This window comes from Myotis daubentonii, chromosome 5 (assembly GCF_963259705.1).
Source record: "Myotis daubentonii chromosome 5, mMyoDau2.1, whole genome shotgun sequence".
In the NCBI taxonomy this organism is placed as follows: Eukaryota; Metazoa; Chordata; class Mammalia; order Chiroptera; family Vespertilionidae; genus Myotis; species Myotis daubentonii.
In genome coordinates this window covers 107,287,570-107,304,942 of record NC_081844.1, presented here as the reverse complement: position 1 = coordinate 107,304,942, position 17,373 = coordinate 107,287,570, and positions in this window count along the sequence as shown.

Here is a 17,373-nt window from a genome sequence, read left to right as displayed (position 1 = left end):
TGTCCAGCCCAGGACACCCCGTGTAGATCTGTGTCCCAGCCCAGGACACCCATGTAGATCTGTGTCCCAGCCCAGGACACCCATGTAGATCTGTGTCCAGCCCAGGACACCCATGCAGATCTGTGTCCATCCCAGGACTACCGTGTAGATCTGTGTCCAGCCCAGGACACCCATGCAGATCTGTGTCCAGCCCAGGACTCCCCATGCAGATCTGTGTCCAGCCCAGGACACCCATGCAGATCTGTGTCCAGCCCAGGACTCCCTGTGTGTGCCCTTGTCTGTCTGTCCTCAGAGGTCATGGCCTTGAGCACAGGAGCCTCTTCAGCCCCCGAAGGTGCCACGGGGCCCAGCCCAGGGCCGCCCCGGCACAGGCGCTAACAGTCACTGAGGGATGGGCTGCACTCGCAGCGCCAGGTGAACCAGGTTGTGGAGAGACTGCGCAGGGGGTTGCTCTGAGGGAGGGCCGGTGGGCCTGGGGGTGGCTCCTAATCCTTCGTGAAAAGCCACCAGCAGCTGATCTTACTGGGCCAACAATATCAAGAAACAACCTACCCCACGCTCTGGAGGTGGATCTTACTGGGCGTGAGTCAGCAAGTGCGGCCAGAGTGGGAACAGGCCGCACGTGGAGAGGCTGGGTCACCTCGCCCCCACCCTCCCTCGCCCCCCACCCCTTACAAAAGACAGCCCTCCCCTGGGCTGGGAACACGGGTCGCCGCCACAGGTCCACATGCTCCAGCGCAAAGAAAAGTCGCCTCGTTTCCAGCAGGAATGCCCAGAGGAGCCCCGGCTGCTGGGGCTCAGGAGGGAAGGGGGCGCTCGGGGCCTGGACAGACACGGTGTCAGCCATGACAGCGTGTGCTCTGGTGGATGTCAGCCTGGAATCTGAACCTTTAATCATTCCACTCGCAATGGAAAGGCACGGGTCTGTGTGTCTTAGACACGTTAGAGGGATGTATACAGTAGGACAGACGGTCAACGGAGGCTGCAGGAGGTGAGCTCATCTCCACACCGTCCCGGCTTGGGGTCCGCTCTGTGCTCGGTCTGAGGCCATACAGACATGACTCTTGGACCCGTAAGGGGCTGCTGTTTAGAGAGAGAGACAGACACGGAAAAAGGGACAACCGAGAGTACCGTCTTGGTCTTGGAATAAGAGGAGGTTTTCCCAGAGGGTGCGGGCATGGGAACTGGGTCTTGAGGGGTGCATAGGAGCTCACCACTGCGGTCAGGCCAAGGAGCTGGTGGCGGAGAGGCTGTGGGGCTCGGGAACGCGGCCCTGAGTCTGCCACTGTCACGTCCAGCTTCACGAGTTCAGATCCCATCTCCCCACTTAGCAGGCACCTGCTCATGTCTGTGCCTTCACCTTCTCGTGTATAACATGGAGTTGGCCGCCGCGTGCTCATGGTGGTGAGAACAGCCCGTCAGCTGTGTAATGAGATCGGTTTGCACACCAGGGCTTTGAGTCACACATACCTAGGTGTGCATACCTGGACTGGGGCTCAGTGGCTGGGGTCCTGGGCAAGTTAGTATTCTGATCTCTGTTTCCTTACGTTAAAACGTGTGCGTACCTGGCCGGTGTGTGGCTCAGTTGGTTAGAGTGTCGGCCTGAGCACTGAGAGATGGCGGGCTCCATCCCCGGGTGGGGCAACCTATCGCTGTCCTCTCATGTCAATGTCCCTCTCCCTCTCCCTCTCCCTCTCCCTCTCCCTCTCCCTCTCCCTCTCCCTCTCCCTCTCCCTCTCCCTCTCCCTCTCCCTCTCCCTCTCCCTCTCCCTCTCCCTCTCTCTCTCTCCTTCTCTCACTCTCTCCCCCTTCCTCTCTCTCCAAAATCAATAAGCATATCCTCAGTGACTGCTCTTCTTTAAAATGGATAATGACAGTGCAACTCGCAAGGGCGTTTCTAATGCAGGAGTGAGAAATCCTGCGTGGAAATAGCCACCTCTGGGCCTGGCGTGTGTGAGCACGAAACCCAGCTGCATATCATGATGGAGTAACTACTGTGGCCCAGCACATAGTAGGTGCTCAGTCTCCTCCTCCCAGTGAGGCCGGCTTGTAGTGGGGAATCGTCCTTGAGTCTGTGTGAGATGCAGAAAGGGGATGGGAAGGTGGCCTGACTCACATGTGCAGGATTGCAGGCATGGAGGCAGGGGACAGGGTGGGGGCAGGGTTGCGGGCAGGGGCAGGGGGACAGGGTTGCGGACAGGGGCAGGGGGCAGGGGCAGGGGGCAGGGTTGTGGGCAGGGAGCAGGGGCAGGGGGGCCGGGTTGCGGGCAGGGGGCAGGGGCAGGGTTGCGGGCAGGGGGCAGGGTTGTGGACAGGGGGGCAGGGTTGCGGGCAGGGGGCAGGGGGCAGGGTTGCGGCGGGAGGCCTCTCCATGGGCCAGCGGGCTTTCCGGCAGAGGCCCAGGCCATGAGCGGGAGCGGGCACGCGGGCGAGCTTTCTGGAAGAGAATGAAGTCCACGCGCAGGAAGCCCTCAGGCTGCCCGTCCCTGGGAGGGAGGGCCTGGCCACGTGGAGCCGCTGAGCCAGGAGCTCAGCCTCCCTCCCGGGGCTGCGGGGACCGGAGGGAAGCTCGGTGCCCGGTGCCCGTGTGACGCTGAGCCGCCGGGCCTGCCCGGAGGGCCCGCGCGGAGTCGGGGAGGGCAACCCGGGCGCCTCCAGCCCACAGACCTCAGCCACCTCACTCCCCAGCCCTGACCCCCGCGGCCCCTCGAACCCAGGACGCCGAGATGAGCTGGAAGGTGACGGCCCCGCCCGGGTCAGAGTCGGTCTCCAGCCAGCTCTGTGGCGCCAGGCGGTCCTGTCGCGGGCAGGTGGTCGGGAGCGGGCTGGGGTGACTGGTTTCAGTCATCGGTGTGGGCTGCGCCTCACCGGCCGAGTGACCTTGGGAGCCCTGACCGTCCCTGCTGGGACGGGGACAGTCATGCCTCTCTCCAAGGACCACGGCGGGGAGACTTCTGGAAACTAAACGCCTGTCTCCTGTGGGAGGGTTTACTCGGAATTTCCAGAGGGACTGGGGGCAGGAGGGGGAGTGGGAACCCTCAGGTGGTGGCCGGGAGCCCCCAGGGCGCAGGCCTCTCGGACACCTGGGGGGCTTACGGGAACCTGGGCTCGGGTACGACAGGCGGTGAGACGGGGCTTCTGAGCTGCGTGTGGGCTCCCCACCAGTGGGCTCCCCACCGGGACTCTGCTCCCCAGGCCCCGCCCGGCATGGGGTGCCTTCGCATGTCCGTGACCTTGTGAGTGAAAATGGGGCTCAGACTCCCACCCCGGGTGCGGGGGCTGGCGAGGCCGCGGAGACCTCCCCGGCTCTGTGCTCCTTTGGCTCCTTTATGCGACGTGCAGCGTTGTCCCGCCTTTTCTTTTAATAAATGCTCCTCGTGAACGTTGCCCGGGCTGTCGTCTGTCACCTCTCGCTCCTTCCCTCTCGGATGCAGTGGGGTGACGCCGGTTAGGGAACTTACAGGGGCGGCCGTGCAGTCCTGCGTCACCCCTCACCTCGCAGTTGCTTTAATGAGTGCCCTTAAGGCTCATCAGCGCGGCCGTGTCCGCGTCCCCCGCGGGGCTGGGCCCCTCCGAGCGCCTCTGTCCTCTCTCACCCACGGGAGACCTGTGCAGGGCGGGCGGGTCTGTTTCTACAGTGAAAGCGTGGGCCCCGCGAGCAGAGAGCGTGGCGTCCGGGGCCCCCTCGTCGGGGCCGCCTCTGTGCTGGGCTCCAGGAAGCGGGAGGGGAGGGTGGGGCCGCGGGGCAGGGGGGTGGAACCAGCCAGGACAGACCTCTGAGCCCAGGCTGGAGGGGGTTTAACCTTCCTCAGGAAATCCTCCGGGTGTAGAAAGTCCGGCCCGCGTCATAAACACCCGGGAGAGGTCTGATGGGGCGGACGCGTGGCGGGAGCGGCTTCTCGCTCCATTTTCTCATCATAAACGTGACCCACGTCTGAGGCGCGCCCAGCGCACTGTCTCCTACGTGGCCGCCTCTTGGCCTCCGGAGAAGGACAGGTATTCATTTTCATAAATTACTTTTTAACTATTTTTCCCGGGGGGCGGGGGTGGTGAAAGAAAGCAGAGACAAAACAGATGCCCGCGCCTTTGATCAGCCCGCGGCAGACAGGCCGGCCGCGGCTCGCACCTCGGCGAGTCCACGCCGGGGAATGAATGGTCTTAGCTCGGCAATTACAGTGCCCGCTGACGGCCTGTCAGCGGCCGGGACCGTCCGACCGGCGGCCGCCCCAGAATTACGACCAGCGGGGCAGAGCTAACTACCCCCTGTGGCCCAGGAGCCCAGGGCCTCCCCGGCCCCTGCCTGCGCCCTCCCGCCCCGTCATTATAAATATAACAAACGAAGACCATATCCCCTGGCAGCAGGAGCCCATGAGCCTGTGGGCTTATCTCACGGCCAGGAGTCCGGAATGTGGCTGGGTGGGGGGTGGGGGGAGGGGGGGCTGGAGGTCAGATTTCTGGATCATCCTGGGCCTCTTGTGCCTCCTGGACTCCGGCCCCTCCCACCTCCTAACAGCACCAGGCCGGCTGTGGATGTTAGGATGTTAGCATCCGAGTACTGACGCTCCTCAAGGGGCCAAGAGAAGATGGGCTCTGGGCTCTGGCCCCATCCTCAGCTCTGCCCGGGGGACGCATGAGCTTTGTCCCATTATATGTGGCCAATCTCTACCCATGCCCAGCACCGGGCACGATGCCAGGCACATGGTAGAACCCTAAAAACACTGGCTAGATAAATGAGGGACTGTTGCATTTTCAGAAGAGAAAAGTGAAATTCACAGCCACCCAGGGACCTGCCCAGGTCTTCAGGTTGGGCATTAGGGGCGGGTAGGGATCCAGTGGGCCTGCCCCAGGGCAGCTCTGCCCGTGGGTGTGCCACCTGCCTGAGGAAGGTGTGTACCTCCCAAATGGGGCTGGGCGCAAGACTGTTCCCCGACTCTCGGACCGGCGCTGGATGTGGCATTTGCCTCGGGAGCATGATTTAAAGGGGCATCAAGCCTGGCTGGTGTGGCTCAGTGGTTGAGCATCGACCTATGAACCAAGAAGTCCCTGGTTTGATTTCTGGTCAGAGCACATGCCTGGGTTGCGGGCTCGAGGCAGGAGGTACAGGAGGCAGCTGATAGATGTCTCTCTCTGATTGATGTTTCTCTCTCTCCCTCTCCCTTCCTCTCTCTCTAAAAAGTCAATAAGAACTTGTTAAAATTGTAAAAAAATAAAAAGGGGGCATCAAAAAAACTGAGCAATCAAGAGTAATATTTTAATTCCATGTTTTCCGACATCTAAGTTAATGCAAAAAATCCACGTTGAACAAAATACCAAATTTTACCATAGAAACAGGGTCAGTTTTACCAACCTGGCCTTTTGATCAAACCTGAGGTGTCATGTCGTGTTGGCTTTAAATTGCTGTGTGACCTGAGGCATCCGCTTTCCCTCTCTGGGCCGAAGGGAGAAGACCAGTTCCCGTGTGGGTGTGGGCCCTGCCAGGCAGCTTCGAGGCTGGGGAAGGTGTGGGAATGGGCGCCCCCAGACGCACCCCTTCCTGTTCACAGCATCTGGGTTGGGTGTCACAAGCGCCTCCCCAGAATGCCCTGGGAGCCGAGGTCACGAGCAGACACAGTGCTGGTTCATTTCTGCCTGGGGCGTCGGGCCGGGGAGCGGGGCTGGCTTTTCCTGGCAACAGCGATGACAGCCCATCGGAAGTCACCAGTGGCTCCAGCCTGTGGTCAGGGGACGCTGGCCCTCGGGTCACTGCGCTTCATTCACGCGGCTTTTTCATTTACTCCCCCCCACCACCCCACCACCCCCCGCCCATTAGCAGGAAGTCCTCTATTTTAAGAACAATGAGAGGGACGCTGGGGAGCCCTAGCAGTTATTTGCACAAATTCTTCTGACAGTTCTGCATTGTCTTGTCTCACGTTCCTGGTTCTGATTCTGTCTTCTCCCCGCGTCAGGGCAATAGATCGGCTCCAGCCACTCACAACAGTGACTAACCCCTCCCGGGGGCCTGGCCTCCACGGAGGGCCTTTTGGGCACCACACACCATGCCAGGCAAATCCGCCGTAGATCCACCCCTGACCCACCCGGTCCCACCACGCGTCACGCACCCACTGCACGCCAGGCGCACAGAGCAAACCAGCCCCACCGCGGGCTTGCAGAGCTGAGCACAGGCGAGGGACACTGACAACCAACAGGAACAGGCCGACTGTAGCTGCCACCTCGGCGATCGCCCGCGGGGAGTGCCAGCCTGGCCGGACCCCGGTGCCTGGATTTGGTTAACCGTCACTCCCAGGGGTGCCTGGGAAGTGGGATGAGATTGGCATCTGAATTGGTAGCCTGAGCAGAGCAGACGGCCCCCCCAGCGTGGTGGGCCTCGCCCCATCGGCCGAGCCTGAAGGACATGGCAGAGCGTTTCCCTGCCTGTCTGTTGGCTGAGACCTGGGTCCTCTCCTGCCCTCAGCTGGGGCTCACGTCACCTGGTCTCCTGGTCCTCAGGCCTCGGACTTGGACTGAAATCAAACCACTGGCTCTCCTGGGTCTCAGGATGGCGGGTGGCGGGTGGTGGGGCTTGTCCATCATCACAGGAGCCAATTCCTTACAGTAAACCTTTCTATGGATGTCTAAGTAGGATAGGTGCATGCATCCTGTTTCCATTGGCTCTACTTTCCAGAAAACCGTGGAAATACCACCTCTGGGAAGAGCCAGGAGGAAAAGCCACACGGAGTGAGGAACGCATATGGTGGGAGGGTCCCCCAGTGCAGGGCTGTGGGAGGCCTCCCCAGGAAGTGCTGGCACCTTAGGGGTGGCCAGCAGTTAAGCAGGTGTAGAGAGGGAAGTGCATCTGGCACAGAGAATAGCATGTGCAAAGGCCCTGTGGCAAGGAGACAGGTGAGTGTGCGATGCTGGAACAGGGCTCGGGGCCTGAGTGCAGAGAGCCACGGGGCGTGGTGGAAGGAGGCCGGAGGGGCCGCAGAGGCCAGGTCCCGGGGGCAGGACCTCACCGGCCGAGATGGGGAGTGGGGTCCTAACATGGTCATCGTGGCTGCACTGCTGGTTACCTTCCCGTTGTTACCACCTTTTCCAGACGAAGCAGAAAAGGCTGGAGGGGTCTATTCATTGCCCACGAATGCCCGCCTGACGCTGACGGTCCCGGGCGGGGCCTGGGCTGCACGGGCAAGGGCACAGGGCCATCGGCACGAACAGAAGAACCACTCGGGGCAGGCGGGCTATTCCGAGCGGATGAAGGAAGGAGGGGAACAGGAGGAAAGGAACCAGGACCGTAGGGAGGGGCGGGGGTGGGGGTGGGGGGAGATGAAAGGAAGAAACACCGCTCTCCGAGTGCTAGGCCGGGCACATCACTGAGTAGCCAGGGACCTGTCGTAGGTGAGGGAAGCGGCGCTCACACACCTTGTTTGTGAAGGCGGAGGGAGGCTCTGAACTCAGCGCCTGTGACTCCACATGGAGCATCCGCCGCTACCACCACAGGGACAAGACCGTCACACGACTAGTGGCCAGGCCAGGGCCTCACCTCACCTTTCAGCATTTACTCCTGGAAAAGACGAACAAGCCAGCCCGGGCTACGGCCCTTAGCAGCGGACACAGACTTCCCCAGGCCTGGGCCCAATGAACCCCATCCCAGATTCTCACTAACGGGGCTACCCCTGGCGGGCTGCCTCTTGGTGGGACCACGGCGCCCTCTGCCGGCAGCTCCGCGCAACAACAGTCACAGTTACAAAGCCAGGCAGCTGGGAGGCGCCTTCATAGCGCTCAGAACTGGGGTCTCATCCCTGAGAATTGTTGGTTTTTGTCACTTTATTTGTCATTTGTTAGTTCTTGTTAATGTACAGTTTTAATGATCATTGTTGTTTAACGTGCGTTCAATGGATCGATATTTCCTGGATTAGAAATGAAAATGGATACATTCATAAAATACGCATTCTAACTCATTTTTAAGCCCATTACACTTAGCATGGCGTAATTTCATGGAAGGTAATTGTATTTTTTGACACAACACATATGTGGTGGGGCGTGGCGTCGTTCCGTGTGGGCAGCTCTCCTGACGCCTGGCTTACCCGGCTTACCCGGAGCCTGGCTTACCCGGAGCCTGGCTTACCCGGAGCCTGGCTTACCGGGAGGAGCTGGGCTCGGAGCTGCCCTGCATCATCTGCTGAGACGCTTTGGCTGAAGAATATATCGACCATCTGGCGTCTCACAAACCTGCAGGTGGGAGAGGGGGGAGTGTCTTCAGAGCCTTTTTCGGGTCATTGTGAATATTCTTCTTCAACACGAGGCTCCAAATGGGCAAACGGTACTTTCTCGGGGGCTGGCTGCTCCCCGGCGTGGGGACACTCACCGGAAATGCCCTCCCTTCTGTGGCGTTAGCACCCACTGCTCTTTCTCTGGGCCCTTCGCTCGGGCCTGTGTCGCGTCGCGCACTCGTCCTTGGAAAAATCAACCCGCCGAGTACGCGGATCTGTCAAATCTTGGCACAATTTCCTCTAAAAAATGTCAAAAGATCCCGTTTGCTAACATGACCGGATGTCTGGTAAGCAGGTTTAATGATCGGAAAACTGTCAACCTCATGGTGGCGGCTACACATTCCGCCGTCCTCATTTTCACGGGCAAGTTCAAATTTCAGCATCAGTAACAAGTGCCGTCATTTTTCCTCCTTAAAGGGACAAGCTCACACCGTTTACTTCCAAGAAGAGTTCTGCCGAACACTGAAGCCGGGCTTTCTAATGAGATGGTTGTGGACACACAACCGGTGGTTGAGCTCAAAAAATCCTCGCACACGTGCTTTTCCTCTCGCCGCTGGGCGACCATGGCTTCCCCGTCACAGGACCAGAGAAGGCGCGTTTACAGGGGGTGAGAGGGAACACAAGTCATAACTTCACGGCGCCACCCAGCGCGCTCTCGGGGAGCCTTTGTTGGTGGGTGCGTTACTCTGGGGAGGTTTTTGCCTTTTGCACGGTGGGCGCGTGCTGGTGGCCAATAGGGTGATGAGGACAGCGCTGGGGCCACTCCGGTTCCCTGGGGGCTTCAGCGTCACAGTCTGCTCCTTCCCACCCTGGGACCGAGGGCAACACGGAGAAACAGGCCGATGAGATCCTAGGGTGACCCTGCAAGGAGCTGGGGCGCGGGGCTGCACGCCACACCCTCCGAGCTGCTCGGAGGCACCAGCAGAGGGTCAGGAAGTGGGGCAGAGGGGAGGCTGGAGGTGTGCGAATGAGACAGTGGAGAACATATACCCTCCCTGCTCCCCCTCCCCGTCCCAATACCAGCTCCTAAAGCCCGTGTTTCCTGGGTGACAGGAGTGTCTGTTCTCCCGAGGTTGCTCTGATGGCTCCTTGTTGGTGGAAAGGAGCCGTGATAACCTTGGGATCCCAGCCCCCCCCCCTTTCTCTGGAGAAGGGGGAAGGGCTGAAAATGGAGTAAATGATGGATCGCTCATGACCATATGAGGGAACCTCCATGAAACCCCTAAACACAGGGCGCAGAGAGCTTCCGGGGTGAACACAAGGAGGGGGGAGCCCCTCCTGCAGAGGGAGTGGAAGCGCCCCTTCCCACACCCTGCCCTGCCTCTCCCCTACCTCCCCCCACCCACCCCCGTGTCGTGTATCCCGACCTGCGGGGACCATGCTGGTAGCATTTACATCAGCCACATTGGCGAATGGTGCACGTGAGGGTGTTGTTGTTAAACCTTTACCAGCGTGTCACTGCCGCAGGGGTGAGAGGGGTGCAGCCCCTACGGTCTCCAGAAGCCCCCCTCAAACCCCTGCTCACTCCCCGCACCGGAACTGCGGGGGCACCGGCTCATTTTCTTCGCCCGGGAGGCCTTTCCCTCCAATTATCCGGGACCTCTGGCTCCGCCCGCGACCTTCCCGCGGAGCCTCAGCGGGCGGCGCTATGCTGCACCGTCGCCGCTGGAGGGCAGTGTTGCCACAGCCAAGCGCTCCACCTGGAAGGAGCGGGGTTGGAGCTCGCAGGCCCTGCATCTGCGCCCCCAGAGCCCGGGACCCTCCCCCGGAAATGGAGGAGGGAGGGGTGAGGACTCAGACGTCAGTGTCCTTACACCCGGAGAGTGACTTCACGGTTGGAAATCACAAGAGTCACTGGGCACGGTACCATCTAAGCCACTGGGTCCCCCTTACCAGCCCTGTGACCGGCCATCGCACTGCGGTGAGCCTCAGTGTCCCCGTCTGTGAAGCCAGGAGGATGCAGAATTGAGTTCGGAGGGCCTTGTGATGACGATGACGAAATGACAGAGCATTAAAGAGCCGCCTGGCGCCTGGCACGCGTGAGCCCGCAGCGCGGTCAGCTACGGTCACTGTCCGAGTCCACACAGTGAGTGCCTCGGTGGCCTCCCCCCCACGCTGAGCTCAGCCTCTGCACTGTGTGCCATGATGTTGCATTTTACGGGACGCGACACTGAGGGACAGAGACGGGCAGTGACTCGGCACAGCCGAGGCCACAAGGGGCTGCAGCCTGTCCACCTCCCCCTGCCCCCCCCCCCCCTGCCTCCTGGGGCGGGCTCAGCACCGCTGTCTGAGCCCCATTCCTTCCTTGGACAGTGAGACTGGCCGTCACTGAGTCGGTGGCAGTGAGTGGGGATGCTCACAACAAAGGAGCCATCCGTCAGCTCTTCACGCAACTCACCCAACTCCCGTTCGTGCTGCTCCCAACGTGTGCCAGGCCCCCGGCAACAGCGTAGGGCGAGCCAGGCGGTGCCTGCATGGCTCCTGGCCCGGGAAAGGAGGCTCGTGGCCTCCTCTGGGCGCCAGCATCGCTTCCCACCAGGCTCTGGCGCTTAAGGGGCAGGCAAGGCACCTTTAACACCCCCCTTCCGTCCTTCCCCTCACTTGCACACAGACACGCGCTTGCATACATGTGCACATGTGTGCACACATGCACACGCAACCATATGCACACACACACACGTGCACATGTGGTGATGTCCTAAGCCTCAGCGCCTCAGAATGTGACTGTATTTGGAGACGGGCCTTTAAGGAGACAATTAAGTTAAAACTAGGCCATTAGGGTGGGCCCTGCCCCGCCCCGCCGTGATCCGATATGACGGGTCCCCTTATAACAAGAGGAAATTACGACGCAGACACACAGAAGGAGCACATGTGAGCACAGGGAGAGCACAGCCACCCGCAAGCCAAGGAGCGAGGCATGGGAAGAACCCAGCCCCGGCGTCTGGGTGGGGAACCCGCAGCCAGCACAGCGCTCCGGTGGGAACAAAGGCGCCGCTGCTGTCCGCGCTGCGCGGGAGCCGCTGACCACCAGGGGGCAGCCTCTCGCCACCAGGGCAGCCTGCGCTCGCGCACGCCCGCGCCTTTGTCCCGCGGGGTCCCCTGCGCGCACCCACGTAGGCCCCGCAGACCCTCCTCCGCACCCCGCCTTCCCGCCCGCCCGCTGGCGAATAGGTTTGCTGTCCACCTCCGGGGCCTGGCCCCGGCCTTCCCGCGGGTTCCCGGTCGCTGAGCCCAGGCGTCGGCTGCACACGGGGCGGGATGCGCCACAGCCCTGCCCGCCCATCAGCCCCCCCCGGCACCCCCCCCACCACGCTGCCCTGGCAGCCCCTTCCTGAGGCCGTGCTGTGCGGGGGGAGGTCCCAGCGCCCCCTTTCCGCCCACAGCGAGCCCGGAGGCCCTCCCTCTGCTGAGACATGGAGGCTGGGGGGCGGGGGGGCGCTCCTGGACACCCCTCCGCCCCCGAGAGCAGAGGGTCTGCGGTCCCCGCGCTGACCACGCGGGCGGGGACGTCTGTTCAGGGACACGACCTCTTGGCCCGGCGAACGGAGGCTCCCTGTGCCCCAGGCCCCACCTGGTGCCTGGTGATCCCACCATGTGGGTTCCAGGGTGCCCTGCGCCTGGAGACTCCTGGGCTGTCCTCTGCGGCTGGCATTTCCCCTCTGCAGGAGGGGTGCCCGGGCCGGGAGTCCTTACAGGTCTCAGGTGAGCCCTCCCCGGGGAAGATGACCAGGCAGTCAATCCAACAGGCGTCTCAGCCCAGGCAGGCGGTCTCCAGTGGGTGCCCCAAGTCAGGGCCCATCCCCATCCCACCCTCATCCCCACCCCACCATCCCCCCATCCCCATCCCCATCCCCATCCCCACCCCCATGGGACCGGTGAGGACTCCCAGGCTCAGAATGGGGGCCAGTCTGGAAAAGAAGGAACGTTGCTCATGTATGTGAATCAGGAAGTCCAGAGTGTATTTGCTTAGAGTCTATAAACATGAAATAACACATGTATGTATTGCAAAGACTTGCATGTTTTAATAACAGAAATAGAGAGGATGAAATTAGGAGACTTAACAAAAAGCATCTCAGGGTGCGAACCACATGAAGATGAGGACAGAGAAGGGGGCTCCGGGGCGTTTCTGAGCTGCTCCCGTGGGTGCGGGGTGAGCCACGGGCGAGGCTGGAGTGTGACCGGGACCAGAGGGTGTGGCTGAGGCTGCCTGCGCAGGCCCCTCCTGCTAATGAGGCTGTGAGAGTCATAACACAGCCTCCAGGCAAATAAAGTGCTGGGGGGGGGGTGGGCCAGCCTGGCCTTGCTAACTGCCCCCGGGGGGGGGGAGGAGGGAGGGCAGGGGCTTGGGCTGCTAAGGGATGGCCGCTGACCGATGGGCTTGGAGCCCTGGGATGCTGTCTGTCCGGATGAGCGGGTCGCCGCTCCTGTCCAGCGGAGATGGGGTCCAGCCTGGGTGCTGGACGCTGGCCTTGGCTTCCCCTTGGGGGCCATGGCCGGCTTGCAGGGGAGCTCAGAAGGGCGTGCGGGGGAGGTTGGAGGAGAGTGACTGGGAGGGTGAGACTGGAGGCCGGAGGCTGCAGTGGGGAGATGCCAGGGCGGTGGGTGAGCCTGGCCGAGGACCGAAGAGCGGCCCCTGACGCCACAGCCGTGTCTCCTACTGTCGTTACATAACGTGTGTCTTTGGTGACTCATGTTTTATTATATAAACGTAGCGCTATCTGAGGGCCATTACCTGGGAAACCAAGGCTTGGGTGAGCCCATTGCTTTTTACACGCTAAGGAAAGCGTAGCTGTTATGAGGTTAAAGCTCATCAGGGTGATGACAGCAGTGGTTCCAGCGCCGGCGGGTGCCCTTCAGGCTGGGCTGAGCCCAGGGGCGTCTCCCCAGCTTGGGTCCCTGCCATGGGGATTCGCAGACGGGGAGGGGGCCACGGTGAAGAGAGGAGTTGGGGGAGGTGGGAGCACTCCTTCCGGGGCACGATCGATTCTGGGGTTTTTAGTGGGTTTTGTGGGCATTTGAGTAGTTCATTCGTGCCTCTGCCTGGAGTACGGCTGTCAGTCCCTTTGCTGCGATTCGGTGCGATGTGTGAGCTCAGCACGTGGCCTCTGCCGCGCCCCACTCTCTGTAGGAGCAGGTTCCAGCTCTGGACTAGCATTCGCCCTGCACTCACCTCTGCCCAACCCACCCCCACCCCCACTCTCACCCCCACCCACCCTGGGCTGTCAGGACGCTGCTGTCTGTCTGCAGGGGTGGGGGTGGGGGCGGGCGGAGGGGCCTGCACGCCCCCTGGGCCCAGGGCTCTGGTAGGTGCCCTGAGAGCAGGCCTGCCACGCCCTCACCCTTGGCTGAGCGCCTGCCCTCACCGGACGTGACAGGTTAGTGGTGCCATCCGTTTCCCGGTGTTGTCGGGCCCAGGGGCTCAGCAGTGCCCTCAAACGCCCGTCCATGCGGATCCCAAGACTGCGCTGATCTGGAAACAGGGTGGGCGCAGGTGCGGTCAGTTAGGCCTGGAGCTGCAGCCAGCCAGGTGCCCCCAATGATTGGCCCCCACGCGAGGAGAGGACGCTGGGCGGCGGCTACCGGGGTGTGAGGTCTGAGCTGTCTGCACAGCGGGCTCGGGGCCCAGGCGGGCTGTGAAGGAGGTGGACCTGACAGGTGTGCTCCTGGTTGGAGGAGGAGAGACGCAGCGAGGCGTGGAGAGGAAGGGGGTAGGAAGATGGAGGAGGCACTGGGCTGACCTGTCCGTGAGCCGAGGGCTGCCCGCAGCACGTACCCCGCAGCCACCGGACGCCGGAGAGGCTGGTGGTGCCTCCCTCGCTCTGGGAGAACCAACCTGCAGACGTTGATTCCTGGGTCCGGCCTGCGGATCTGGTGAGCTCCTTTCTGTTGTCCTAAGCCACCAGTTGGCGGTGATGGACAGCCGCTGCTCCCCTCCCCGCGCCTCCCCTCCCCCTTCCCCGATGAAGGCGCTCTAGGGTCCCCCAGCTTAGACCCACGGACAGGGAGGCGGGAAAGGTCTTGCTCAAGTCACCAGGTCCCCGCGCTGGCCCTCACAGGCCCAGCGGGCAGGAACTCGGGGTGAGGGGAAGATGGGGTGGCCTGGGAGTAAGGGACTGACTGGGAGGTGGGACAGGCGCTGCCACCGGGGGCGCTGGTGATCAGAGGCTTGGGAGCCCCCTGGGAAATGCTGGTGGGGACCTCAAAGGAGCAACAGAATGTGCAGCAGACCCAGCTCAGCGCCCAGAGCTCAGCTGCGCCAAAGCAGGGCCGCCTGGGGCCAAAGCCGGCAAAACCCAGGCCCACGGAGGGCGCGGGCCGGCGGGAGCCTTTCCCATCCGTCCCCCAAATTGCCCTTATGCGACTTTATTTATTTCTGAGAGGGGGTCACACACAGGGACCCTCCCACTCCTCCTAAGCGACAAAGGCTGGGGAGGCAGGAACACCGAGGCCTGGCCCACTGCTCCCTCGAGCTTGGAGGGTCCTGCTGCCCAAACCCATTTTCCTGGAGGCTCTGCTCTGCAGGAGCCCAGCCGCTGGCTGGTCAGGGAGAGGACAAAAGGAAGAGCCTTGTGCCCCCTGCTGGATCACTGAGGCACAGCCCCGCAGCCCGACCCTGTGCAGGAGGGGTGGGTGGGAGAGGCATTGCAGGGGGTGAGGCATTGCAGGGGGAGAGGCATTGCAGGGGGAGAGGCATTGCAGGGGGTGAGGCATTGCAGGGGGAGAGGCATTGCAGGGGGAGAGGCATTGCAGGGGGAGAGGCATTGCAGGGGGTGAGGCATTGCAGGGGGTGAGGCATTGCAGGGGGAGAGGCATTGCAGGGGGTGAGGCATTGCAGGGGGAGAGGCATTGCAGGGGGTGAGGCATTGCAGGGGGTGAGGCATTGCAGGGGGAGAGGCATTGCAGGGGGAGAGGCATTGCAGGGGGTGAGGCATTGCAGGGGGAGAGGCATTGCAGGGGGAGAGGCATTGCAGGGGGAGAGGCATTGCAGGGGGAGAGGCATTGCAGGGGGTGAGGCATTGCAGGGGGTGAGGCATTGCAGGGGGAGAGGCATTGCAGGGGGTGAGGCATTGCAGGGGGAGAGGCATTGCAGGGGGAGAGGCATTGCAGGGGGTGAGGCATTGCAGGGGGTGAGGCATTGCAGGGGGAGAGGCATTGCAGGGGGAGAGGCATTGCAGGGGGTGAGGCATTGCAGGGGGAGAGGCATTGCAGGGGGAGAGGCATTGCAGGGGGTGAGGCATTGCAGGGGGAGAGGCATTGCAGGGGGAGAGGCATTGCAGGGGGTGAGGCATTGCAGGGGGAGAGGCATTGCAGGGGGAGAGGCATTGCAGGGGGTGAGGCATTGCAGGGGGTGAGGCATTGCAGGGGGAGAGGCATTGCAGGGGGTGAGGCATTGCAGGGGGAGAGGCATTGCAGGGGGAGAGGCATTGCAGGGGGAGAGGCATTGCAGGGGGAGAGGCATTGCAGGGGGTGAGGCATTGCAGGGGGAGAGGCATTGCAGGGGGTGAGGCATTGCAGGGGGAGAGGCATTGCAGGGGGAGAGGCATTGCAGGGGGTGAGGCATTGCAGGGGGTGAGGCATTGCAGGGGGAGAGGCATTGCAGGGGGAGAGGCATTGCAGGGGGAGAGGCAGTGCAGGGGGAGAGGCATTGCAGGGGGAGAGGCATTGCAGGGGGAGAGGCATTGCAGGGGGTGAGGCATTGCAGGGGGTGAGGCAGTGCAGGGGGAGAGGCAGTGCAGGGGGAGAGGCATTGCAGGGGGAGAGGCATTGCAGGGGGAGAGGCAGTGCAGGGGGAGAGGCAGTGCAGGGGGAGAGGCAGTGCAGGGGGTGAGGCAGTGCAGGGGGAGGGGCAGTGCAGGGGGAGGGGCAGTGCAGGGGGAGGGGCATTGCAGGGGGAGGGGCATTGCAGGGGGAGGGGCAGTGCAGGGGGAGGGGCAGTGCAGGGGGAGGGGCAGTGCAGGGGGAGGGGCATTGCAGGGGGAGGGGCAGTGCAGGGGGAGGGGCATTGCAGGGGGAGGGGCATTGCAGGGGGAGGGGCATTGCAGGGGGAGAGGCAGTGCAGGGGGAGAGGCATTGCAGGGGGAGGGGCATTGCAGGGGGACGGGCATTGCAGGGGGAGGGGCATTGCAGGGGGAGGGGCATTGCAGGGGGAGGGGCATTGCAGGGGGAGAGGCATTGCAGGGGGAGAGGCATTGCAGGGGGAGAGGCAGTGCAGGGGGAGAGGCAGTGCAGGGGGAGAGGCACAGCAGGGGGTGAGGCAGTGCAGGGGGAGAGGCAGTGCAGGGGGAGAGGCAGTGCAGGGGGAGAGGCATTGCAGGGGGAGAGGCAGTGCAGGGGGAGAGGCGAGGGGAGCAGAGATGCCCTCGGGCCCCTAATGAGACGCTGTGTTTGCAGAGCGCCTGTGACTCATTATTGTTCCCTCACTTGCCAGGGGAGCTCCTGGGCCAGCTGAGGCATCAGCCATCTCCTGGAGTGTGTGTGGGGGTGCGATTCTTTGGGGTCCGAGGCCCCAGCTGGGCGATGGGGTCTTCAAGGCCGTGCCGATTCCTTTCAGAGGGCCAAGGGCGGATGCGTTCATTTCTCCATCATTCGTCCCGCTGTATTGATAACTACATATGGAGCCCCCACCGTGGGCCCCACACAGTTCTGGGCTCAGAGATCAAAAGGTGGACAAGATGTGTGAGACCTCTGCTCTTGAGTGACAGCTGTCATTATTATCCCACACGTGGTGTTTACATACAAGTGGCAAGACGTGGGGGAGACCTGAGAAGTAGCTCTGAGCCCCGGAAGGCCCGCCTCTCCCTGAAAGGGAAGTTTGAGCTGAGAGCGGAGAGGTGAGGGCGTTAGGTGAAGAGTGGCAGAAGGAGGTGCTGCTCCCAGGCAGAGGGAATAGCATGTGCAAAGGCCCTGGGGCAGGAGGGAAGACAGCACTTTCAAGGGAAAGAAAAGCAGCGCTGCTGGGAGATGGCTCCGGGAGAGGACTAGCCTGCAGGCCTGGTAGGACCTGGGTTTGGGTCTCTGGCCTAAGACAGTGGGAAACACTGAGCAAGTTTAAACAGCCAAGGTTAAACCTGGTCAGGTTTTACCCAGACTGAGGACCCACCCGCTGGGCTGGAATCCCAGAAGT